We start from the raw sequence: 27,457 nt of genomic DNA on the forward strand, positions 1-27,457 counted from the left end.
TAACAAAACTTTAACAACTTTAATAACAACTTCAAAACAAATATTTTACAACTTTAATAAACTTTTACAAATCAAACTTCAATTACAACAAAAAGACCCTTTACTTTCCCCGCCCATGCCCTCTGCCCCGTCCATGCACGTATGCTACACCATCCTTGGGACTATTCCCCCCTTTCTTACTTCCGCCCTTCCCTTTCCCAGTGCCCCTGGGCATGGACCTCCCTGTGGTGGTACTAAATCGGCGTGCAGCACCGCACCCCGAGTGGCGTTGCTATCGTTGGGGCTCAGACATTACAAGCGCAATAAATGGGGCCTCAGGAGAAGCTTGTGATGTGAAAGGTAAGGCTTCAGTGCTGGAAAAGAGGCAGCTCCCCACCCTCGGGTGCTGTCGATCTGACTACTATGGCACGGGGGATTCCACACCATGTCCCGATCCCATTAATTGCCGCATGGCTTCGACGGCGTCTGCGGTTTGCTCCATCGCGGTGATCGTACGCAACCTTTCCTCCGACTGCTGCTCTGATAGAGCCGCGATGTTTGTGGCTATTGTAGTCATGGTCGAGCAGCTCTCAATCTATGTCGATGCTGGCCTGTGATAGATGCACCATGTCCTGGTACACGCCTACAGCAACCGACCTTTCCTGCACCAACCTCCGTTGCTGCGGCAAAGGCGCTGCAACACTTGGTCCAGCAGAATCAGTGGAGCCATGGGGGAATCCCCTGAATACAGACTCCATGGTGGAGGATGTTCCAACTGGCCCACATGCAACTGGTGTATCCTCCTCCGTCTCCACCCCCACCTCCACTGGCTGCCGGATCAGTGGCTCTTCCTCTTCCTCTTTATCTTCCTCATCTCTGCCAGTGGTGTCAGGAGAGGGCTGGGTGATGCCAGAGGTGGAGGCAGTGGGTCTGTCATCTGTAGTCTGAATCATCCAAGTCTGGAAGTACAAATCAATATTTTAAAAAGCTTGGCACCAGGGGATTGGTCAGGGTTACATTAGTACATAGTACAGAGTCTTATCGCAGTCTTACTTAAATGTCCACCACTGCTGCAGTACTGCATTACATATCACAGATATACAATACATATATGCATGCGTTACATCTCCCCAACATTGCAGTACATCACATGAGGTCAACATTACAGTGCAATAAACTTACATTATATCAGGCCAACATTACAGTTACAGTTACATTACATGACGTGAGAGGACTGCAACACAAACTGCATTTTATTCAACTTACTATCTTGTGTGAGTGGGTCAGCTCCAATACTGGTGGTGGCATGGTTGCTCTCCCCAACCAGGGACAGGGCACAGATCTTCTTAACCGATAAGGGATTAAGGGGTTATGGGGAGCGGGCAGGGAAGTGGACCTGAGTCCATGATTGGATCAGCTATGATTGTATTAAATAGCGGAGCAGGCTTGAGGGGTCGTATGGCCTACTCCTGCTCCTATTTCTTACGTTCTTATGTTCAATGTCAGCAAGAGGCTCCTGGGTTGTGGGTCCTCCCGCTGTGTGATATTGATCGGCTGCTATTGCAGATGTCTTCTTCTGCAGAAAGTAAAGTAAATCAATGTAAAAATCATCAATCCATTTAACATCGCACAAACACACACACACACACACACACACACACAAAAAGCACTGCGTTGATCCTTTTGTCATTGCCTGAAAAGCATGAATACATCACCATAATCTTAAGATAAATAACATCATTCATGTGACACTGAAATTACATTAATCATTATTTACTCTTGCTACACTCACCAGGTTGTTTCACCTCTTATGGCACCTTTCCCCGGTGTACCATCGTACTTTTAGAGGACATAGCCTCCCCAATCTCATCCCATATTTGATTGTGCTCATTTGGGGAGGGCTTCCCACAACCACCCTTGATTAGCTCAGAGTACCTCTCTGTTATGTGCTCCAGAAGGACAGGTAACTCCGTCTCATTGGAGGCAGGTGCCCTCAGCCTCCCCTTCTTTTTGATGCTCCTGCGCTTGGATGTCTTTTTTAACATTGCGATAATCTTTGTATTTGTATGATTTTTGCTTTATTAAATATATCTTCTTAGTCTTCAAACTGGAGAATTACTAGTTGGTAGGAATAGATTGGGTTTTTTCAAGTAACTGCCCGTCGACTAGCTTGCTGCTCCTTCCCACTCTCTCTCCCTCCTCTTCAACTCACTGCCATGCGCGGGTGACCCCCTGACCCCTAAAATTGCAGGTAAAACACTTGTGTAAAAAAAATGGGAAAAAACTGTGCGTATGCGCAGTTCCGTGCCACACCGGCCATCGAGGAGATAGTCGCTCTGGATCGACTACTAGGATAAATACCGCCGATGCAGATCGCTGACATACCGCCGACATAACGCCGAAAATGTTTTGACCAATTTTGTCCTCTTAGGTGTCGCCGGTATGCTGCTTGTGTGAAACGACATACCACCGGCATACCTCTGAGAAATGGGAGAACCTTACGCGTCGACCAATTTCGGGCCCCCTATGTATTAAATTAAAGATTTATTAGAAAATTTAAAGCTCGTGCTTTCATAAAAGTTTACACGTAAATTTAAGGGAATGTTTATAAATGTAAAAGTTTATAGATTTAAAAAGTACTAAATGTTCTTTTTGGCAGAAATGGGGCTGAAGCTTGAGTTCTCCAATCGGTTGTTCCTGACAGTGAACCACATCCAAAGGGAGTGTAAGTTGAAGAGTCGGCCTAACTCCGACCAACACTCCCTTCAAACGTGGCTCCCTACTGGATGGGTGAATTTGACCAAAGATTTAAAATAAACACAGCTGGTCTGTGACTTTTAATGTGATGGGTTGAATCAATTTACAACAATATAAGAGAAGTTACAGATTGTAAGAATGGCCTCGGCACTAATTCATTGCCTGTCACACCATTGGTCTGTGATTTTAAATGATTGCACAGTGAGTTGCTGATCATGGCCATTCATGGGTGGGAGACATTCAGTTATTCTCTCGAAAAGGAATATAAAGTTCGAGACCTCTCACAGCTGACCACATTAGTTAAGTCTTGAGAGCAGGTTATCTGTGTCCTTCTTTACTCAAGAATAGTGCATGGAATGGAAATGGAAAAGATGAAATGGACAGCAAAGTATCTCCCCAGACCCAAGATTAAACTGAGGCTGTTCTCATTGGATGAGAGATTTAATAAAGGTGTTTAAAAATATGAAGGGATGGTACAGAGTATATATGAACAAAACATTCCCAGTAATTGAGAAATCCAAAACAAGAGGACATAGATATAAGGTTAAATGTAAGAGATTTCGAACAGAGAGCAGGAGAAATGTTTTTAAAAAGAGGGTTGTGAGCATGGGGAATGCATTACCAAAGTTTGTGATTGAAGCCGAGACCATGACTCAGAATACTGTCGTAGCTGCAGCCTTCTGCCGGCGAAAAGTTGCCAGAAGTGTGGCGGAAATCACGTTCACACAAAACAAGGACATTTCAGGACTACATTAATTTTTCAGAATAGGTTAGATAACAATAACAGCATGGCTCACTCGGCAACTAAAGTTCCTCGTCTTAATAGACATTGAAATCCCACTGATCTGAAGAACGTCCCGTTTATATTTATATGGTCATGGGTAATCCTATAAAGTTTAGCAATCATTGCAGAGAGGAGCAGGGTCATCCTGAACCCAAGCACTAGAAAGGATAACATCCCATTCTCCAATGTAGAGATTCAAAGTACTCAATCATTAGTATCCACATGCCACAGCTTATTAATTGACAATTATTGTACTTTGGTGCCACTCAGTGCTTTGTACCACTGATTTTACAGATTGTCAAGATAGCCAAACGGAAATAAAAGAAACAGACACAGTGGAGTCACAGCCACGGAAAGTAATAACTCCTGTTCTAAATGCATCCAAGAAGGAAAAACATTTCAAAAAGTTGATTCCAGCACAAGATGGTCAAGAGATCATAACACAAGATAAGAACAATGTTGGAATGTTCAGCTGTCTGATGCATTGTATGAGAAGTGTAACTTTCCATAAATAGACATTCAAGTTTGGATTAATCATTAGCACATAGTTTACATGCTCAGGACTGTCTGGAAAATAAATGTATGGACATTTAAAGTAGAGAAAAGGCTGTGTTGTCCTGTATGCTCTTGCTATAATGGAACAAGAATAGATGATGATCCAGATATCAAAGTTAATTTATCTCCTGTAGGCTGCTTAAATGCTAAGTGATGTCAAACAGTAAAAATCCCCAGAAAATCGTAGTTTGCAAGTTCCTATACAACAATTATTGAAAACAGTCATTGCTGTGAAGAAAAAATGAAAGTTAAGGCTTGGGTTGTGATGAATTAAACTTTTAAACTATGCTGTATAAAAAAACAACAACATAACTGGCTGTAAACAAGTTAAAATCTCCATCTATGTGGCTGGATATTATGCAAAGAAAATTTGAAAATGATGGGGTAATTTTAACATCCAAAAACAGGTGGGTTTGGGTCGGGTGGGATATTAAACCTGAGGACTGCTGCATGGAGTACGTAAGTGCCTTTCCTGCACTGTTTGTGGACCAGGAGGAGCAAGAGTGCTTCTCCCCTGGCCGCCCAAGCAAACCTGTTCCCCACTCCACGCAATCGCCACCACCTCCCTCAGCGATTGGAGCAGAGACATCTCAGTCAAACGATGGATGAGGGACCAGGCAAGGTGTTGTGCTCTTTACTTCAACCAATTTGAGCCCCATTTTGCCATTTACTAGAAGCAGCTACTAACATCTCCTGGAGAGTTTTGGGGGAGGTGATGGTTTCCTTCTTATAAGGGATTGAGAGTGTTCCTCCTAGGTACTCTCCCCTTCCTCATTTCCACAGGAGGATCTCAATTGATGCAGCAGGGTATGAGTTAAGAATCTGAGGATTCAACTCACAGCCGCACATTTTGCACCTCCTGGCTGGACGCACTGCCATCCTGTTTGAGACCCACCTCCTTCCAGACCTGTACTGCTGGCCAGCTCACCTTAGGAGCCAGACCAGTGAGCTGCAGCAAGATGCCCGTTTGGCACTTGCCGTTTGCCGGCGGCGTTTAAATGAGGCCTAAAACTGAATATGGCTTGGCATCATGTCAATTGCAGATAAGGTCACCTCTGACCTCTTCCTCATGTCGCTCTCCACCCACAACACCCTTCCACCCCCGCCCAACCCTACCTCTTTCTGTGTCCACCCCTGGAAAAACCTCTCTCCCGACTCTTTTCCACTTTTGCACTTTTGAACTCTCAACTGTCCAGCCTTTGACAGTCCATTCACCATGTCATTTCTGCAGCTACCGATTTGCTCAATCACACCCTCACCACCATCTTTGATGCCCTAGTCCCTATTAAAACAATTACTCTCTCTCACCATGGCCACTCGCCCTGGTACAGCTCTGATCTTTGCTCCCTTACGTCCAAATGACGCAGACTTGAACGGATATGGCGAACTGGTTTAGCCATTCACCGCCAGATCTGGCTGGACCACATCAAGCATTATCGGGTCCTGCTCTCGGCTGCCAAAACTGCTCACCATTCCAGAATCATTCTGGAATGCAGAGTTAAACCCCGGCTTCTATTCTCCACTGCTAACCATTCTAATCTTACAGTGATGTCAAAAGTGGGATTCACAGAGTTAGAAGTTGTAAGGTTCGGGTTAGTGGTGGACCGGCGCCACTTAATCGCTTTACTCCCTGAAAGAAGGGAGTGGGTGGGAGTGTGTCAGATAGGTGAAGCCTAACACAAAATGGATTATCCAGAAAAAGGCACGAACGGTCTAAACGAGCAGGAGAGAGTTTTGGAGATATCTAGGGGAAGAGATCTAAGCTGCCTGTTAACCCACCTGAGAAGTCAGTAAAGGAAGGGAAAAAAATGGGAATTAGAGAATAAGTTGCTGAGACGACAATTTTTTAAAAAGAAAATGGAACCGGCACGGAAGTTTTAGCTTTTGTGCCAAGAGAAATAAAACACAGGATTTACTGAGTGAAAGGATGTAGTTGAGTAGTTTTATGTAGTTTGTGTTAAAGTGTGGCAGTTTCCCTGATTGTTTTATCTATGATTTATGGGGCTAGAAATGCACAACAGTTTGTTTTACAAAAGTTAAGCTTCGGCTTTGAAATGACAGTTGCCAGTATTTTGTTTTAATTGGATTATATTTTTTTTAATTGCTGTTGTCTTATATAGTTTAAATTAAAATGCGTGGTCTCATTTTAAATCAATTTCAACATGTAAAAAGCACTGTCTTCTTAAATGTAATGTCCCTTTTTAAAAAAAAGTCTGTAGGAGTGGAAGCTGAGGGAAGCTCCGCTCTCTTTTCCTTTTGTATAGAATGAATGATGTTTGTTAAAATGTGAAAACTAATTATATTCAGTAATTTTACAGTCAGTTGGAAAGGCATCTGAAGAAGGAACAATATGAAATATGACATAACTTAGTGTATTTTTGTTTTATTTTATCTGCTTTGTTACACTGATACAATTCTTCTGAATTAACTTGGAATTATTGAGGTTAACTATTAAATTATAAAAACCTGACTTAAATTGTGAGTGTTTTAAATTATGAGTGTATTTCTATTTCCTCACAAGACATTCTCATATTTTAAAAAAATGATTGCCAACATTTGAATTGGAAGTTTATAAACAATTGGAGTTTAATCTAAAATGCTGTCTTCCCAATGAGAAAGTTTTATTTAAAGCTAATAATAACAGCTTTAATAAGGATTTTTAATTCCTAAGCAAGTTTTGAGGGTGCAGAGACTTGGGGGAAAAGTTTCTATCGGAAAAGGTTTTTTAAAAAAAATGTAAAGTGACGCAATTGCATACATCTGACAATATTTACTCTGCCTTCTTACAAATCTGCAAAGGAGTTAACCCTTTCCACTGACAGCTGTTTTTTTTGATTCACCAAACAACTGAATGAAATTTTACAAATATTCAACATTACTAATTTAACTTTCTTAATTTTAAGTGAATGTTTCCCAAGTGCCTGAAGGAAAATAAAATGTAATGGGTTATAAAGAATTAAAAACAATGTGTTAATAACTTGGACCGAATAGTAATGTTTGATCTATGTTTTCTATCTTTAATATTGTACTGGACAGTAAAGCTCCTCCAGGTATGATGAATGAGGTATGGATGGTAATTGTGATGTATAAAATGGAGAGAGGAAGTGAATAAGGGTATTCAATAGAAACAAGAGAATTGAATTTTCCTAACATTCAATTGAAAGTCAGGAAAGTGCAGTTATGAATAGTAAATTGATAGCATTCTCTTGGAGACATTTGTGTCCTTGCCTATAATGAACTTTATAAGAAAACTGAATTTGATGGTCTGGCCACTACCCGAGGTATTGGGGCCATGCAGTGGGAGATGAGCAAAGATCTCCAGATGACTACAAACTTTTGATAAGATCACCTGAAAGCCCAAGAATGACTTGTATTTGATGGAACGTGTGACATGAGATACCAGTATAAGTGTGCAAATGAATTTGTACTGAAGAATGGTCTCAGACATGCTCAGTTACTTGACAACAGCAAGACATGAAATGGGTAATGTGACTCAGAAGAGTGAGACAACTTTTAAACCATTGACACATGCTCCATCAGGAAACAATCTAATTAATTAAACAATCAGGATAGAATTAAACACACTGGTACCTGTTAAAGGGATTGAAATTGAAGTTGAAGTGGGGAGTTAAATGGAATTTGGATTGGCACAATTGAAGGCGAAATAGCAATAAATTTAACAAGAATTATCTACAAGATGGATATGAGTAAAAGTGAGATCTGGAAAATCTTAATCCATGACTTGTTGATACTTATCTTAACCACATGTAACTTATGATTATGCTTTAAACTGTAGCTCTTTAACGTCTTCACCGTCAGGTAAAACCCACTGGGAGCAGAATTCTGGGCCACAGGAAGCCAGGCAGTTAAGTTTTAAATGTATTTTTCAGTTTTTTTCGAGGGCAGGAGGCACAGGAGTGCTCTTCTAGGGCCCCACGTCTCTGGCCTTGGGCATCCCTTGCTGCCAAGTTACCCCAGATCACGGCAAGATCCATCCTTTCCAACCTTCGCCCCTCTCCCCAGTGCAGAGAGCAAAATTCAGCATAAACCCCCCCTGTGTTTGGGCTCATTCGAAAGGAAATTTAATTTGGGACTATCTACCGAAAAGTTTGGAACTCTAAAGTGCTTATGGAAGAAACTACGAACTTTAATAGAATTATGAACTTTTACAAGACAAATTCAAGCCTGTGGGCACACCTAGGGAACAAAAGAAGCCCACTTGATTATTGGAACTGTCTGGGTGTGGGGACTGAGTTAACCTGTCTGGAAGAATGAGCATTTGGAAATCTTCCTCCACAAGAGACATTGCCATCACAGTATCACCCAGCGATAGCTCCCCACCAACATGGGTCTGGACAAACCATTTCAGTATATACATTACAAAGAGGCCCAATCCAGCCTGCATGCGAAAGACTAAGCACAAAAGGACATTGCAATTACCAAACTAATATTTCCATCAGGAAACAGTTTTCGAACATCAACCCACCCAGGACATATCAACTTTAACGAGCCCGACAAAATATTACAAAGAAGAACCAAGCCCGCCAAAATTATACAAAGGATTGTGAACAGATTGGGCGGCAAAATTAGAACACTGAAATCGTATAACTGGCCACTGTTTTCAAGAGAGAGGAGAGAGAGAGAGAGCATAAGAGGGGAGAGAGGTGGTTGCTACTACCTCATCAAGACAAGGAGAGAAACCAACGTGACAGTTGTAAAACTAACTTCTCCAGCCTCGAAGTCTTGAAGTCCTGAAGGAAGGACTACCATCTACCATTAACTATCAAAAGAATTGGTAAGCCAAGTCCCTGCCTGCCCTGGAGTCTAACCAAGCTAGAATTAGGTATTGGGAAGTGGGAGGTACAATTTTACTGCAACCCCCTTTGAATGTGTAGTGTATGGTACTTTATTAGAGTGATTTTAAGTTTGACTTTGTGCCTTTCCTTGTACTGTTCTTTATTAGAGTGATTTTAAGTTTGACCTTGTACCTTTCCTTGTCTTGTTCTTTATAAGTTTGGCCGTGTATTTTCTTACGAGAGTAATAAGCCTGTATTACTTTGACTGTAATAAAAACCAAAGTTCTTTGCATCAAACCAGCGTCTTCTGCACTTTTGTCACAACCCCCAAATAAATCCAGAGTACAGAACCCAAGGGAGGGGTAGCTGGTGCAATGGTCAAGCATGTCATGGAGCAGGTGCAGGACATTCTGATAAGAGAGGGTGAACAGCCAGTTATCGTGGTGCACATTGGTACCAACGATATAGGTAAAAAAAGGAATGAGGAGCTATGAGACGAATTTAAGGAGCTAGGAGCTAAATTAAAATGTAGGACCTCAAAAGTAGTAATCTCGGGATTGCTACCAGTGCCACGTGCTAGTCAGAATAGGAATCGCAGGATAGCTCAGATGAATACGTGGCTTGAGCAGTGGTGCAGCAGGGAGGGATTCAAATTCCTGGGGCATTGGAACCAATTCTGGGGGAGATGGGACCAGTACAAACCAGACGGTCTGCACCGAGGCAGGACCGGAACCAATGTCCCAGGAGGAGTGTTTGCTAGTGCTGTTGGGGAGGAGTTAAACTAACATGGCAGGGGGATGGGAACCAATGCAGGGGGACAGAGGGAAACAAAAAGGAGACAAAAGCAAAAGACAGAAAGGAGATGAGTAAAAGTGGAGGGCAGAGAAACCCAAGGCAAAAAACAAAAAGGACCACTGTACAGCAAAATTCTAAAGGGTCAAAGTGTAATAAAAAGGCAAGCATGAAAGCTCGGTGCCTCAATTCAAGGAGTATTCGGAACACAGGAGAGGGCTCTGAGCTAGTTAGAATGGGTGAGAGCTCAGATGAACAGGATCCCAAGAAAGAATGCAAAAGGCAGGAGGCAACAGAGCAGAGTAGCACTGGTGTAAGTGTAAACCACAAGGTGATAGGAAGGGACAAAATGTATGAATATAAAGGGGCTGCAGGAGGGGTCAAAACGACCTAAACGCACGCAGCATTCGAAATAAACTGAATGAGTTGATGGCACAAATCATTACAAATGGGTATGATTTGGTGGCCATTACAGAAACGTGGTTGCAGGGTGGCCAAGACTGGGAATTAAACATACAGGGGTATCTGACAATTCGGAAAGATAGACAAGAAGGGAAAGGAGGTGGGGTAGCTCTGTTAATAAAGGATGATATCAGGGCAGTTGTGAGAGACGATATTGGCTCTAATGAACAAAATGTTGAATCATTGTGGGTGGAGATTAGAGATAGTAAGGGGAAAAAGTCACTGGTGGGCATAGTTTATAGGCCCCCAAATAATAACTTCACAGTGGGGCAGGCAATAATCAAGGGAATAAAGGAGACATGTGAAAAAGGAACGGCAGTAATCATGGGGGATTTTAACCTACATATCGATTGGTCAAATCAAATCGCATGGGGTAGCCTGGAGGAGGAATTCATAGAATGCATACGGGATTGTTTCTTAGAACAGTATGTTACAGAACCTACAAGGGAGCAAGCGATCTTAGATCTGGTCCTGTGTAATGAAACAGGAATAATAAATGATCTCCTAGTAAAAGATCCTCTCGGAATGAGTGATCACAGTGTGGTTGAATTTGTAATACGGATTGAGGGTGAGGAAGTAGTGTCTCAAACGAGCATACTATGCTTAAACAAAGGGGACTACAGTGGGATGAGGGCAGAGTTGGCTAAAGTAGACTGGAAACACAGACTAAACGGTGGCACAATTGAGGAACAGTGGAGGACTTTTAAGGAGCTCTTTCATAGTGCGCAACAAAAATATATTCCAGTGAAAAAGGGCGGTAAGAGAAGGGATAACCAGCCGTGGATAACCAAGGAAATAAAGGAGAGTATCAAATTAAAAACCAATGCGTATAAGGTGGCCAAGGTTAGTGGGAAACTAGAAGATTGGGAAAAGTTTAAACGACAGCAAAGAATGACCAAGAAAGCAATAAAGAAAGGAAAGATAGATTACGAAAGTAAACTTGCGCAAAACATAAAAACAGATAGTAATAGCTTTTACAGATATATAAAACGGAAAAGAGTGACTAAAGTAACTGTTGGTCCCTTAGAAGATGAGAAGGGGGATTTAATAATGGGAAATGTGGAAATGGCTGAGACCTTAAACAATTATTTTGCTTTGGTCGTCACAGTGGAAGACACAAAAACCATGTCAAAAATTGCTGGTCACAGGACTGTGGGAAGGCAGGACCTTGAGATAATCACTATCACTAGGGGTGTAGTGCTGGACAGGCTAATGGGACTCAAGGTAGACAAATCTCCTGGTCCTGATGAAATGCACCCAGGGTATTAAAAGAGAAGGCGGAAGTTATAGTAGATGCATTCGTCATAATCTACCAAAATTCTCTGGACTCTGGGGAGGTACCAGCGGATTGGAAAGCAGCTAATGTAATGCTTCTGTTTAAAAAAGGGGGCAGACAAAAGGCAGGTAAATATAGGCGGGTTAGTTTAACATCTGTAGTGGGGAAAATGCTTGAAGCTATCATTAAGGAAGAAATAGCGGGACATCTAGATAGGAATAGTGCAATCAAGCAGACGCAACATGGCTTCATGATGGGGAAATCATGTTTAAATAATGTACTAGAATTCTTTGAGGATATAACGAACATGGTGGATAGAGGTGTACCGATGGATGTGGTGTATTTAGATTTCCAAAAGGCATTCGATAAGGTGCCACACAAAAGGTTACTGCAGAAGATAAAGGTACGCGGAGTCAGAGGAAATGTATTAGCATGGATAGAGAATTGGCTGGCTAACAGAAAGCAGAGAGTCGGGATAAATGGGTCCTTTTCGGGTTGGAAATCGGTGGTTAGTGGTGTGCCACAGGGATCGGTGCTGGGACCACAACTGTTTACAATATACCTAGATGACCTGGAAGAGGGGGCAGAGTGTAGTATAACAAAATTTGCAGATGACACAAAGATTAGTGGGAAAGCGGGTTGTGTAGAGGACTCAGAGAGGCTGCAAAGAGATTTAGATAGGTTAAGCGAATGGGCGAAGGTTTGGCAGGTGGAATACAATGTCGGAAAATGTGAGGTCATCCACCTTGGAAAAAAAAACATAAAAGGGAATATTATTTGAATGGGGAGAAATTACAACATGCTGCGGTGCAGAGGGACCTGGGGGTCCTTGTGCATGAATCCCAAAAAGTTAGTTTGCAGGTGCAGCAGGTAATCAGGAAGGCAAATGGAATGTTGGCCTTCATTGCGAGAGGGATGGAGTACAAAAGCAGGGAGGTCCTGCTGCAACTGTACAGGGTATTGGTGAGGCCGCACCTGGAATACTGCATGCAGTTTTGGTCACCTTACTTAAGGAAGGATATACTAGCTTTGGAGGGGGTACAGAGACGATTCACTAGGCTGATTCCGGAGATGAGGGGGTTACCTTATGATGATAGATTGAGTAGACTGGGTCTTTACTCGTTGGAGTTCAGAAAGATGAGGGGTGATCTTATCGAAACATTTAAAATAATGAAAGGGATCGACAAGATAGAGGCAGAGAGGTTGTTTCCACTGGTCGGGGAGACTAGAACTAGGGGGCACAGCCTCAAAACACGGGGGAGCCAATTTAAAACCGAGTTGAGAAGAAATTTCTTCTCCCAGAGGGTTGTGAATCTGTGGAATTCTCTGCCCAAGGAAGCAGTTGAGGCTAGCTCATTGAATGTATTCAAATCACAGGTAGATAGATTTTTAACTAATAAGGGAATTAAGGGTTACGGGGAGCGGGCGGGTAAGTGGAGCTGAGTCCACGGCCAGATCAGCCATGATCTTGTTGAATGGCGGAGCAGGCTCGAGGGGCTAGATGGCCTACTCCTGTTCCTAATTCTTATGTTCTTATCGTTCGAAACCACTCAAGTTGTTCAGAAGGGAACCTGAACCCCACATAGAGACCTACACCCTCCAGCCCCCCACACCAGCTTTCTCCCCCATCCCCAGCCTTCTCCGACCCCCCGCCCCAGCCTTCCCCCACTCCCCAGCCAACTCCGCGCACACCCCCGCCAGCCTTCTCCATCCCCCCCCTCCCCAGCCTACTCCCCTCCCCTCCCCTCTAGCCATCACCGCTCCCCAAAACCTCTGTGCCCCCCACTCCTCAGCCTTCTCCCTCTCTCCGCAGCCTTCTCTCGCATATCCCTAGCTTTCTCCCCCCCCACCCCCACCCTTCCCTAGCCTTCTCCACCCCCCCCCCGCACTCCCAAGCATTCTCTGCCCCCCACCTCAGCCTTTTCCCCTCCGTACCCAGCCTTCTCTCTCCCACTCCCCAGCCTTCTGCCCACCCCCCCCACCAGCCTTCCCCCCTCCCCCCATCCCCACTTTCTCCCCCCCCCGGCCTTCTCCCCCCCTTCTCAACTCCCCGGCCTTCTCACCCCCCCCACCTCCCCAGCCTTCTCCCCGCCACCTCCCCAGCATTCTCCCCCCTCCCCAGCCTTTTGCCCCCCACCTCCCCAGCCTTCTCCCCGCCACCTCCCCAGCCTTCTCCCCCTCCCCAGCCTTCTCTCCCCCACCCCCCCAGCCTTCTCCCCGCACTTCCCCAGCCTTCTCCCCCCACTTCCCCAGCTTTCTCCCCCTCCCCAGCCTTCTCCCCCCCACTCCCCCAGCCTTCTCCCCCCCACCTCCCCAGCCTTCTCCCCCCACTTCCCCAGCTTTCTCCCCCTCCCCAACCTTCTCCCCCCCTCTGTCTTCTTCCCCCCACCACCCCAGCCTTCTCCCCACCACCTCCTTCGCCTTCTCCCCACCCCCCCGTCCCCAGCCTTCTCCCCCCTCCCCAGCCTTCTCTGCCTGCCCCCGACTCGATCCTTCTCCAACACCTCTCCACCGCCGTCCAGCTGGGTGGGACTGCACTCACCTGGTTCCATTCATATCTATCTAATCGTAGTCAGAGAATCACCCACAATGGTTTCTCTTCCCGTGCCTACATCATCACCTCTGGTGTCGCCCAAGAATCTATCCTTGAACCCCTCCTATTTCTCATCCACACGTTGTCCCTTAGCAACATCTTCCAAAAATATAGCGTCAGTTTCCACATGAACGCTGATGACACCCAGCTCCACCTCACTACCATTTCTCTCGACCTCTCCACGGTCTCTAAATTATCAGACTGCTTGTCCGACATCCAGTTCTGGATGAGCAGAAATTTTCTCCAATCGAAGCCATTGTTTTCGGTCCCCACCACAAGCTCTGTTCCCTAGCCACTGACCCCATCGTTTTCCCCAACTTTTGTCTGCGGCTGAACTATACTGTTTGCAACCTTAATGTCATATTTGATCTTGAAATGAACTTTCGACCACTTATTCACAGTATAACTAAGACCGCCTATTTCCACCTCCGTAACATCGTCCGGCTCTACCTTTGCCTCAGCTCATCCTTTGCTGAAACCCTCATTCAAGCCTTTGTTACCTCTAGGCCTGACTATGCCAACTCACTCCTGGCTGGTCTCTCACACTCTACCCTACAAAAACTAGAGGTGATCCAAAATTTGGCTGCTCATGTCCTAACTCGCACTAAGTCTCGCTCACCCATCACCGCTATGCTCACTGACCTATATTGGCTCCCGGTTAAGCAACGCTTTGATTTCAAAATTCTCATCCTTGTTTTCAAATCCCTCCATGACTTCGCCCCTCCCTATCTCTGCAATCTCCTCCAGCTCCTTAACCCAAGATATCTGCACTCCTCAATTCTGCCTTCTTGAGCATGACAGATTATAATCGCTCAACCATTGGCGGCTGTACCTTCTGTTGCCTAGGACCTAAACTCCGGAACTCCCTCCCTAAACCTTTCCGCCTCGCTAACTCTCTGTCATGTATCTCACATTACTGTATATAACTGTATCTTACCATGCTATACATCACTGTAATTGGATATGACCTGTAACAATAAGCATACCTTACCACCGGGGGTGCACTTGCAGGAGACACTCCATACCTGTCCCACTGTGGTATATAAAGGAAGGTCTCAGGCAAGTGCAGCACTGGAGAGCTGGAATTAAAGGTGCAGGTCCTGAGTGACCTTGACTTCAGCATGTGTCTCGTGTAAGTCAGTACCTTATAGTCAGGACTCAACAGTGACGACGAGTTACGGGATCACAGAATCCACAGAATGGCTACCAACAGCTCAGATGAGAAATACAATACTGGAGACAATTGAGATGACTTTACAGAAAGGCTCCAGCAAAGCTTTGTGACCAAAGACTGGCTGGGCGAAGATAAGGCAGATAAGAGAAGAGGCCATCTCTTGATCAGCTGTGGCTCGAAAACATACGTTTTAATGAAAGACCTGCTGGCACCCGAGAAACCAGCAAGCAAATCGTTTGAGGAGTTGAGCACACTGGTGAGAGACCACCTGAAGCTAGCGAGCAGCCGACATATGGCCAGACACAGGTCCTAAAACTACAGACGCTGTGTGGGCCAAACCATACCTGACTTTGTGGCGGAACTTCGGAGGCTGGCAAGTTCATGTGAGTTCCCCAATGAACTAAGGAGAGAAGTACTGAGAGACTTTTTTTTGAAGGAATAGGCCACACAGGCATATTCCGAAAGCTTATAGAGACTAAGAACTTGACTCTAGGGGCAGCAGCACTGGTCGCACAGATTTTCTTGGCAGACGAAGAAGAAACGAGGCTGATCTATACTTCGTTACGACAACCAATGAGGCATCGGAACAAGGGGTTCACATTGTGAAACAAACCGCTACCGCCACACACAGACAAAGGCAGGAAAGCAGGCCTTCAACAGCAGACAGTGGCGCCAGAAGCCATCAAAATCAAGGGCCACATGAACGGCCGATCACACCTCATCAACCCACAATGCGAGCAATCAACAACAGATTGAGAGAATCTCAAGGGAGATCAGCCAGACACAGCTCATCCTTTGGAAACAATAGAAACGGTCTGTGTTGGAGATGTGGGGGAAGGCACTCAACCAGGGTGTGTTGATTTCAGCATGCCGTTTGCAGAAACTGCAACTACACAGGGCATCTGGCACACATGTGCAGAAAAATAGCAGCTCGGCTGATATACGAATCGGAAGGGTCGGAAAGCGGACCAGAAGATGGTTGGAACAGTGCATGGGACATCGAGGTACAGTAGGTTAACACAATCAATGTCCACTGTTCTTACACCAAGACGCCTCCAATTATGATGAGGGTTCTACTCAACGGGATACCTGTCAACATGGAACTGGACACGGGGGCCAGTCAATCCCTCATGAGCGTTCAACAATTTGAACAGCTGTGGCCGCACAAAAGCAACAGACCAAAACTCACAAAGATCGACACCAAACTAAGGACCTATACTAAAGAAATCATCCCAGTCCTTGGCAGCGCCATGCTCTCCGTCACACACAAAGGGATGGTGAACCGACTTTCCCTGTGGATTGTCCCCGGGAATCTCCCAGCCCTGTTGGGGAGAAGTTGGCTAGCAGAACTTAATTGGAAATGGGATGATGTTCACGCCATGTCGTCAGAGGAACGGACCTCCTGCTCAACAGTTCTAAGTCGTTTTGAACATCTCTTTCAGCCAGGTGTGGGCACCTTCAAAGGGGCTACATCACACAGAATGCCAGACCGGTCCATCACAAGGCTCGAGCTGTGCCTTATGTGATGAGGGAAAAGATTGAAAACGAACTGGACTGGCTTCTGCGGGAAGGCATAATTTCTCCCGTGGAATTCAGCGACTGGGCAAGCCCCATCGTCCCCATCGTGAAGCCTGATGGATCCGTGCGAATCTGTGGGGATTACAAGTCGACCATAAACAGAGTCTCCCTACAGGACCAATACCTGCTGCACAGAGCAGAGGACCTATTTGCCACGTTGGCTGGAGGAAAACTTTTCTCGAAACTTGACCTCACATCTGCGTATATGGCGCAAGATCTGACCGAAGAGTCTAAGCTACTCACCACCATCAACACACATCGAGAACTTTTTGTGTAAAATCGATGCCCATTCGACATCAGGTCGGCAGCTGCTATATTCCAACGCAACATGGAGCGTCTGCTCAAGTCCATCCCGGGGACGGTTGTGTTTCAAGATGTCATACTCATCATTGGCAGGGACACCGATTCTCATCTCCGCAATCTTGAGGAAGTACTAAGTCGATTGGGTTGGGTAGGCCTAAGAGTTAAGAAATCCAAGTGTCTGTTTCTCACGGCTGAGATTGAATTTTTGGGCAGAAGGATTGTCGCTGATGGAATCCGCCCAACCGAATCCAAAACCGAAGCGATTCGCCTGGCACCCAGGCCCCGGAATGTCTCGGAACTGCACGCCTTTCTCGGGCTACTCAATTACTTTGGGAACTTTATGCAGAACTTGAGCATGCTGCTGGAGTCTTTCCACATGCTACTCAGAAAGGGGTGCGATTGGTTTTGGGGGGACGCCCAAGAACGCGCCTTCAATAAGGCACGCAACCTTCTATGTTCCAACAGTGTTTTAGCCTTTTTTGATCCAGGTAAAAAGTTAGTCCTTACGTGTGATGCGTCAGCGTATGGGGTCGGGTGCATTTTACAGCATGTCAATAATGCGGGTAAATTGCAGCCCGTTGCTTATGCCTCCAGGTCATTTTCGCGGGCGGAGCACGGGTACGGTATGGTTGAGAAGGAGGCGCTCGCGTGCATGTACGGTATCAAAAAGATGCACCAATACCTTTTCGGCGCCAAGTTTGCATTAGAAACCGACCACAAACCCCTCACGTCCCGACTATCCGAGTGCAATGCAATCAATGCCAACGCCTCGGCGCACATTCAGCGGTGGGTACTCATGCTGGCGGCTTACGACTACACGATAAGGCACAGACCAGGCACAGACAACTGTGCCGACGTGCTTAGCAGGCTACCCCTGGCGACCACAGAAGGGTCCGACGAACAGGACTGTGAGATAGTCATGGCAATCAATGCCTTCGAATCCACAGGTTTGCCCATGACGGCTCGCCAAATCAGAGCCTGGATGACCAGCGACTCCAAGTTATCTCTAGATCAAAGATGCGTTTTAACCGGTGACTGGGCAGAGGCTCGCGATGCCTGTCCCGAGGAGGTCAAACCCTTCCATAGGCGCATGCATGAACTCTCACTACAGGCAGACTGCCTGATGTGGTGCAGCCGAGTAGTTATGCCCTTACGAGGCAGGGAGGCGTTTTTCCGGGAGCTCCATCGCGAGCACCTGGGGATCGTCCTTATGAAGGCCACAGCCAGATCTCATGACTGGTGGCCTGGCAGTGACGCGGACTTGGAGCTCTGCGTCCATCGGTGCACCATTTGTGCCCAACTCAGTAATGCCCCCAGGGAGGCCCCCCTAAGCCCCTGGCCCTGGACCACCAAATCGTGGTCGCGGGTGCATGTAGACTATGCGGGCCCATTCATGGGCAAAATGTTCCTCGTTGTCGTTGATGCATTTTCAAAATGGATCGAGTGCACCATTTTAAACTCGAGCACCACCTCCACCACTGTGGAGCGCCTAAGAACCATGTTTGCAACACACGGAATTCCTGACATATTGGTCAGTGATAATGGTCCGTGCTTCACCAGCGCAGAATTTCACGATTTTATAGTTGACCATGGTATAAATCGCATTAAGACGGCACCTTTCAAGCCGGCCTCCAATGGCCAGGCGGAGTGAGCAGTGCAGATCATTAAACAAGGCATGCTCGGAATCCAAGGTCCCACGCTGCAGAGCTGCCTGTCGCGACTGCTGCTGGCATACAGATCTCGTCCGCATTCGTTGACTGGGGTTCCCCCCGGGCAACTATTGATGAAACGAACCTCAAAGACCAGGCTCTCGTTAATCCTCCCAGACATGCATGAAATTGTTGAGGCTAAGCGTCAAAAGCTAACTGAGTACCATGACCGAAATTCGAGGGGGAGGTGGAATGAGATAGGGGACAAAGTGTTTGTGCTAAACTATGGCTGGGGTCCCAAATGGCTTGCAGGGACAGTAATCGACAAAGAGGGAAACAGGCTACTGATTGTACAAATGGACAATGGCCAAACCTGCCGGAGGCATGTAGACCAAGATTACGGCAAGGTCCACCCACTCCAACCTTCTCCCCTTTCCCCAGCTTTCTCCCCACTTCCCAGCCTTCTCCTACGCCCCTCCACCCCGCAGCATTCACCGCCCCCCCAAAACTTCCCCGCACCCCGCTACTCAGCCTTCTCCCCCGTTCCGCAGCCTTCTCCCGCCCCTCCCCAGCTTTCTCGCCCCCACTCCCAAATGTTCTTTCCCCGCTCCGCGCCTCCCACATCAGCCTTCTCCACTCCATACCCAGCCTTCTCTCACCCCTCCCCTGCCTTTTCCCCGTTTCTCCCGTCCCCAGCCTACTCTTCTCCCCGCCTCCCCTGCCTTCTCCATCCCTCCGCCGCCAGCATTCTCCTCCGTCCACAGCCCCCCCGCCAGCCTATTCCACCCCCTGCAGCCTTCTCCCTCCTTCCCAGCATTCTCCCTCCTCCCCAGCCTTCTCTGCCCTCCCCGCCAGCCTTCCTGCCACTCTCCTCCCAGCATTCTCTGCTCTCCCCTCCCAGCCTTCTCCTCCCCTCCTCTCTCAGCCTTCTCTCCACATCACCCTTCCAGCCTACTCTCCCCCTCCCAGCTTTCACCCCCCGCTCCCCTCCCCAGCCTTCTCCCCACCACCCCGCAGACTCCACTCTGCCCCCTCCACAGCCTTCTTCACTCCCCACCTCCCCGGCATTTCCCCCCTGTCCCTCCACCCCCAGCATTCGTCAACTCCCCCTCCCCAGCCTTCACCCCACACTCCCCAGCCTTCCCCCACCCCCAAGCCTCCTCCCCCCTCGTCCCCAGCCTCCTCTTCGCCCCCTCCACAGCCTCCTCCCTGCCCCCTCCCGAGCATCCTCTCCCACTGCAAGGCTTCTCTCCCACCCCCAGGTTCCTCTCTGTCTTCTCCCCTGCCTTCTCTCCGCTCCCCTCCCCAGCCACCTACCCCCCGCCCCCAGCCTCCTCTCCGTCCCTGCCCCAGCCACCTCCCACCCCCACAGCCTCCTCTCCGCTCCATCCACAGCCACATCTTCCACCCCAGGCTCCTCTCCGCACCCCCTCACAGCCTCCTCGCCGCACCCTCCCCAGCCTCCTCTCCCAATCCAAGGCTCCTCTCCCACTCCAAGGCTCCTCTCCCACTCCAAGGCTCCTCTTCCAGTCGCAGGCTCCTCCCCGTCCCCCCCCAACCTCCTCACACACCCCCAGCCTCCCCTCCACTCCCCTCCCCAGGCTCCTCCACCTCCCCCCCTCCACCAGCCTCCTCTTCGTCCCTGTCATGTATGTAACCTTCATGTAACTGTGACCTTCATAACAACACTGCATACTGTATACACCTAAGAAATGCACACCTTGACCACGGGGGGGTGAACTTGTGGGAGACACTCCTCACCTGGTCATCCAGGTATATAAAGGGAGGTCCCACGCAGGGTCATCACTTCTTGGTCCTGTGAATAAAGGTTCAGGTCACACAGTGACCTTGTCTGCAGAATGTGCCTCGTGTGAATTACATTTGGCGACGAGAAACGGGAATCAACGACTCATGAGAATGGCCACCGGTAGCACAGAGGAACGGTACTGTGTTGGTGAGAACTGTGACGATTTCATTGCGAGGCTCCAGCAGAGCTTTGTCACGAAGGACTGGCTGGGAGACGCAGCGGCTGACAAGCGAAGGGCGCATCTACTGACCAGCTGTGGACCTAAGACGTACGTGCTGATGAAAGACCTGCTTGCTTTCGAGCAGTCAGTGGACAAAACCTTTGAAGAGCTCAGCAAACTGATCGGTGAGCACCTCAAACTGACAAGCAGTATACACATGGCCCGACACCGATTCTATGCACACCGACGTTGGGAAGGACAGAGCATAACGGACTTCGTTGCGGACCTTCGGCGCTTGGCCAGCCTCTGTACGTTCTCAGACACCTGCAGCGGGGAGATCTTAAGGCATTTCTTTATTGAGGGCATTGGTCATGCCGGGATTTTCAGAAAGCTAATTGAGACCAAGGACTTGATCTTGGAAGCAGTGGTGTTGATGGCTCAGATCTTAATGTCGGGGGAGGTGGAAACCAAGATAATATACGTGCGCAACTCTGCTTCCAACGTGGCGATGGATCAGGAAGTTAACATTGGAAATGCGACTCAGAACCCCACAGGTAGGCAAGGACAATTCGACACCACCCAGGCAGCAACAGACTCTAGAGTGGGTCCTCAACAGAGACAATGACAGGTTGAACGGACATTTACGCCATCACGGTGGACAATGCGTCCCGGGATGGGGCCATTGACACCCACTCAAGAGTAATCAAAGAGACAATCAGAGAAGAATGCCTGCTAACAGCCCTTTTGTTCACAACGATCTCAGCTCATGCTGGAGGTGCGGCGGCAGACATGCTGCAAAAACCTGTAGGTTTCAACAATTTATCTGTCGAAATTATAACTTCAGTGGACATTTAGCTTGTGCAGGAAGCCCGCAGCAAGGCTAATTTACAAGGCAGATGAACCAGAAGAGGGGTCTGCAAGGCAGGTTGATGCTTGGGCAAAAAGCAATGGACGCTGAAGTTCAGCGGGTTCAGGTGGCAAACATCCACAGCTCATATACCAAAACGCCACCTATGATGATGAAAGTCCTATTAAACGGCATCCCGGTACACATGGAGCTGGGCACAGGGGCCAGCCAGTCACTTATGAGTGTCCAACAATTCGAGAAACTATGGCCACTCAGAGCTAGCAGACCCAAACTAGAACGCATTGACACACAATTACGGACGTACACCAAAGAGATCATCCCAGTGCTCGACAGTGCAATGTTGGTGGTCACACATGATGGATCAGAGAACCGGCTGCCATTCTGGATTGTCCCGGGAAATGGTCCCGCGCTTTTGGGGAGGAGCTGGCTAGCCGAGATGAACTGGAAATGGGGGGATGTGCACTCCATTTCATCTGTGGAGTGAAGTTCATGCTCACGGGTCCTACAGAAATTTGAGTCACTATTTCAACCTGGTGTCGGGACTTTCAAAGGTCCCAAATTGTGATAAGCATCACCCCGGACGCCAGACCAGTGCACCACAAAGCCAGAGCTGTGCCGTATGTGATGCGGGAGAAAATTGAGAGTGAGTTGAACAGGTTGCTAAGAGAGGGCATAATTTCGGCCATTGAATTCAGCGACTGGGCAAGCCCCATTGTCCCTGTCCTAAAAACGGAAGGCTCGGTCAGGATCTGTGGCGACTACAAGGTCACTATCAACCGAGTGTCACTACAAGACCAATACCCGCTTCCGAGAGCGGAGGATCTTTTTGCCACGCTGTCAGGCGGCAAGCTGCTCACCAAATTGGACCTCACTTCAGCCTACATGACCCAGGAACTGGCCGAAGAATCTACGTTACTGACCGCCATCACCACGCACAAGGGGCTGTTTGTCTACAAGAAGGTGTCCGTTTGGCATTCGATCAGCGGCCGCTATCTTTCAAAGGAACATGGAAAGCCTGCTCAAATCCATCCCTGGAATAATCTTATTTCAGGACAACATCCTTATCACGGGTCGAGACACCGAGGAACACCTCCACAACCTGGAGGAGGTGCTACGCCGACTGGACTGCGACTAAAGAAGTCTAAGTGTGTGTTTTTGGCAACAGAGATCCCCTCCTATCTTTGATTAAGAAATGTGTCCTGACTGGGGATTGGGCGCCCGCACACGGAGCATGCCCCGAGGAGGTCAGACCGTTTCACAGGCGGATAGATGAGCTCTCCATCCAAGCCGACTGCCTGCTATGGGGCAGCCGGGTAGTCATGCCCCAGAAAGGAAGGGAAGCATTCATCAGGGAACTCCACAGCGAGCACCCAGGCATCGTGCTAATGAAGGCCATTGCCCAGTCACATGTATGGTGGCCGGGAATTGACTCCATCATATTGAATTCGTGCACGACATCCATCACTGTGGAGAGTCGGCGTGCGGTCTTTGCGATTCACGGCTTGCCGGACATCCTGGTTAGCGACAATGGCCCGTGTTTCACTGGCTATGAATTCCGGGAGTTCATGTCGGGTAATGGCATCAAATATGTCAGGACGGCACCGTTCAAGCCGGCTTCCAATGGCCAGGTGGAACGTGCGGTCCAAATCATAAAACAGGGCATGCTCCGGATTCAAGGACCCTCCCTTCAATGCTGCCTATTGCGCCTCCTGCTGGCCGATAGGTCCTGACCGCATTCGCTCACGGGAGTCTCGCCCGTGGAACTACTCATTGAACGTACATTTAAAACTCGGCTGTCCCTCATTCATCCTGTCCTGTCAGACATTGTTGAGGGCAAGCACCAGTCCCAAAATGAGTGCCATGACCGTAACTCAAAGAGGAGATGTATAGAAATCGATGACCCTGTATTTTTACTTAATCACGCTTTGGGGCCCAAGTGGCTCGAGGGTATGTAATTGGCCAAGAGGAATAGGGTCATAGTGGTCAGACTTAACAATGGACAGATATGCCACAAGCATCTGGACCAAGTTAAAAAAAGGTTCAGCATGGATACTGAGGAACCTGAGGAAGATCATGAGATGTTGCCCACACCACCGCCAGTGAACGAGCAACAAGAACATTCAGCAACATGCACAGTCCCTGTGGCCAGCCCGGACAAGCCGGAATCACCACAGGTGATAGAGACGCATGCCAAGGCTCAACAACCAGAGCCCCAACTGCGGCGCTCCACGAGAGAGCGTCGACCGCCTGAAAGACTTAATCTTTGACCCCATAAGATGTTGGGGGGGTGGTGATGTCATGTATGTAACCTTCATGGAACTGTAACCTTCATAACAACACTGCATACTGTATACACAAAAGAAATGTGCACCTTGACTACAGGGGGTGAACTTGTGGGAGACACTCCTCACCTGGTCATCCAGGTATATAAAGGGAGGTCCCACGCAGGGGCATCACTTCTTGGTCCTGTGAATAAAGGTTCAGGTCATGGAGTGACCTTGTCTGCATAATGTGCCTCGTGTGAATTTATAGTAGTGTGTAAGGACATTACAGTCCCCTCCCCAGCCTCCTCTCCGCTCCCCTTCCCAGCCTCCTCCGCCTGACCCACCCCAGCAGCCTCCTCACCGTCTCCTCCCCAGCCTCCGCCTCCACCCCCAGCCTCCTCTCCGCTCCCCTTCCTAGCCTCCTCCACACCCCCTGCAGCCTCCTCACCATCCATTCCCCAGCCTCCTCCTCCCGCCCGCAGACTCCTTACCGCACCTCCCCTGCCCAGCCTCCACTCCACTCCCTCCCCAGCCTCATCCCCGCCCCCTCCAGCCTCCTGTCCACCCTCTTCCCAGCTTCCTCTCCGCCCTCTCCCCAGCCTCCTCTCCACTCCCCTTCCCACCTTCCTCCTCCCACCCGCAGCCTCCTCAACGGCCCTTCCCCAGTTCAGCCTCCTCTCCTTCCACTCCCCAGCCTCCTCTCTGCCCCCTCCACAGCCTCCCCTCTGCCCCCCCCAGCCGCCTCTCCACCCCCGCCAGCCGCCTCTCCACCCCCGCCCCAGTCTCCTCTCCCCGCCTCCCCACTCTCCGTTACCCCAGACTTCTCTCCTCCCCCTTCCAGCATCCTCTCCTCCCTCTCCCCAGCCTACTCTCCCCGCCCTCCAGCCTCCTCTCCACCCGTTCCCCAGCCTCCTCTTCGCCACTTCCCCAGCCTCCTCTCCGAGTGCCTCCCAGCCTCCTCTCCAGACACTCCCCAGCCTCCTTTCCACTCCCCCTCCAGCCACCTCTCTGCCCCCTCCCCAGCCTCCTCTCCGAGTGCCTCCCAGCCTCCTCTCCGGACCCTCCCCAGCCTCCTCACTCACTCCCCCAGCCACCTCTCCGCCCCGTCCCCAGCCTCCTCTTTGCCCTCCCTCCAGCCTCCTCTCCCCCCCATCATAAGCCTCCTCTGCACCCCCCTCAGCCGCCTCTCCGCCCGCTCCCCAGCCTCCTTTCTGCCCGCACCCCAGCCGCCTCTCCCCGCTCCAACCTCCTCTCCGCCCCCTCGACAGCTTCTTCTCTGCCTCCTACCTAGCCTCCTCTCCCACTCCCAGGCTCCTCTCCCAGTCACAGGCTCATCTCAGTCCCCTCCCCAGCCTCCTCACCTCCCCCTCCCCAGCCTCCTCACCGCCCCCTCCCCAGCCTCCTCACCGCCCCCTCCCCAACCTCCTCACCGCCCCCTCCCCAGCCTCTTCTCCGCCCCTCCCGAGCTTCCTCCCCCCACCCCCCCCCCAACCTTCTCTCCATCCACTCCCCAGCCTCCTCTCCACTCCCCTCCCCAGCTTCCTCCTCCTGCCCGCAGCCTCCTCACTGCCTCTTCCCTAGCCCAGCCTCCTCTCCCCCCTCCCCAGCCTCCTCACCTCCCTCTCCACAGTCTCCTCTCCAGCAACCCCCAGCTTCCTCTCAGCCCCCTCCCCAGCCTCCTCTCCACCCGTCCCCCCAGACTCCTCTCCACCCACTTCCCAGTCTCCTCTCCGCCCTCCAACCTCCTTTCTGTTCCCTCCCCATTAATATGTCCTTATTATACAGTACAAATGCACATGAGGCCCATACTAGAGAAAAGGTCACTCTGTGACCAGTCCTTTATTAGCCAGCACTGAAGTGCCGAAGATGGGTGGAGCTTCCCCTTTTATACCGGAAAGTCCAGGTTAGGAGTGGCTCCCACAAGTTCGCTACCTAGTGGTCATTGTTCTCACGGTGTACAACTTAGGTCAGTTTATATATGGGTCACAATGACAGTAGAATACATGCCATCACCTCCCCGGCATCACCTCTCCGTTGTAGAGCACCTGAGTTGGGGCTCCGGTTGTTGGGTGCTGGCCTGAGTGTCTGCTGTTTGCGGTGCCTCAGGCCTGTCTGGACTGCCCACAGTGACTGGCCTCTCCGCCACTTGATTCTGGTGTTCACTCACCTGTGCTGGAGTGAACTCTACATTGTGTACTTCCTCTGCTTCTTCTATGGGGTTGCTGAACCTCCTTTTAGTTTGATCCACGTGTTTACGGCAGATTTGTCCATTGGTAAGTTTAACTACTAGAATCCTATTCCCCTCTTTGGCAATCGCAGTGCCTGCGAGCCATTTGAGCCCTGCAGCGTAGTTGAGGACAAAAACAGGTTCATTGACTTCAATACATCACGCACTCGCATTCCCGTCATGGTCATCACATTGTGACCGGCGCCTGCTCTCAACAATTTATTTTATGGTTGGGTGTATAAGGGATAAACTGATTTTGAGCATCCTTTTCATTAGCAGCTCTGCGGGTGGAAACCCTGTGAGCGAGTGTGGTTGGGATCTATTGGCCAACAGGAGGTGTGATAAGCGGCTTTGTAGGGAACCCCCTTGGATTCTGAGCAACCCCTGTTTGATTATCTGCACTGCTCGTTCTGCCTGGCCATTTGAGGCCGGCTTGAACGGTGCCATTCTGACATGGTTGATACCATTTCCTGCCATGAAGTCCTGGAATTCAATGCTTCTAAAGCACGGGCCGTTGTCGCTGACCAAGACGTCCGGTAGACCATGGGCGGCGAACATTGCCCGTAGACTTTCGACCGTGGCAGAGGATGTGCTTGAATTGAGAATGTCACATTCGATCCATTTGGAGTAGGCGTCTACAACAACCAAAAACATTTTTCCCATGAAAGGACCTGCGTAGTCCACATGGATGCATGACCATGGCTTGGCGGGCCAGGACCAGGGGCTAAGGGGGGCATCCCTGGGCACATTGCCCAGCTGGGCACAAGTGTTGCACCTGCGAACACAAAGTTCCAGGTCTGCATCGATCCCTGGCCACCAAACGTATGATCTGGCAATTGCCTTCATCATGACAATGCCTGGGTGCTCATTGTGGAGTTCTCGGATGAATGCCTCTCTGTCCATCTGGGTCATGACTACTCGGTTTCCCCATAGTAGGCAATCGGCCTGAATCGAGAGTTCATCCTTGCTCCTGTGAAATGGTTTAAATTCCTCAGGGCATGCCCCGTATGTGGCTGCCCAGTCCCCATTCAGGACACATTTCTTGACTAAAGACAGTAGCGGGTCTCTATTTGTCCAGACTTTGATCTGACGGGCTGTCACGGGTGAGCCTTCGCTTTCGAAAGCTTCAACAGCCATGACCATCTCAGCAGCATGCTCGGTTGTCCCCTCGGTGGTGGCTAGTGGGAGCCTGCTGAGTGCATCGGCGCAGTTTTCAGTGCCCGGTCTGTACCGAATTGTATAGTCATAGGCGGCTAACATGAGTGCCCACCTCTCTATGCGAGCCGACGCATTTACATTTATGGCCTTGTTGTCGGCCAAAATGCACGTTAGGGGTTTGTGATCTGTCTCCAGCTCACATTTCCTGCCAAACAGGTACTGGTGCAATGTTTTTTTACTGCATATGCACATGCTAGTGCTTCCTTTTCTACCAT

General features: G+C 49.1%; 1 protein-coding gene across 1 annotated transcript in view; it reads right to left on the minus strand.

The window, feature by feature from the left end:
• Positions 1 to 659: 659 nt before the first annotated feature.
• LOC139274999 (uncharacterized) overlaps positions 660 to 27,457 on the minus strand; it is a 209,864-nt gene continuing 183,066 nt past the window's right edge. The window contains exons 4-5 of the transcript XR_011595647.1: positions 1,466 to 1,555; positions 660 to 938 (exon numbers count right to left, since the gene is read on the minus strand). The gene's annotated coding sequence lies outside the window, so the exon portion shown is untranslated. The remainder of the gene's footprint in view (positions 939 to 1,465; positions 1,556 to 27,457) is intronic.

The sequence above is a fragment of the Pristiophorus japonicus genome, chromosome 10, assembly GCF_044704955.1.
Source record: "Pristiophorus japonicus isolate sPriJap1 chromosome 10, sPriJap1.hap1, whole genome shotgun sequence".
NCBI lineage: Eukaryota > Metazoa > Chordata > Chondrichthyes > Pristiophoridae > Pristiophorus > Pristiophorus japonicus.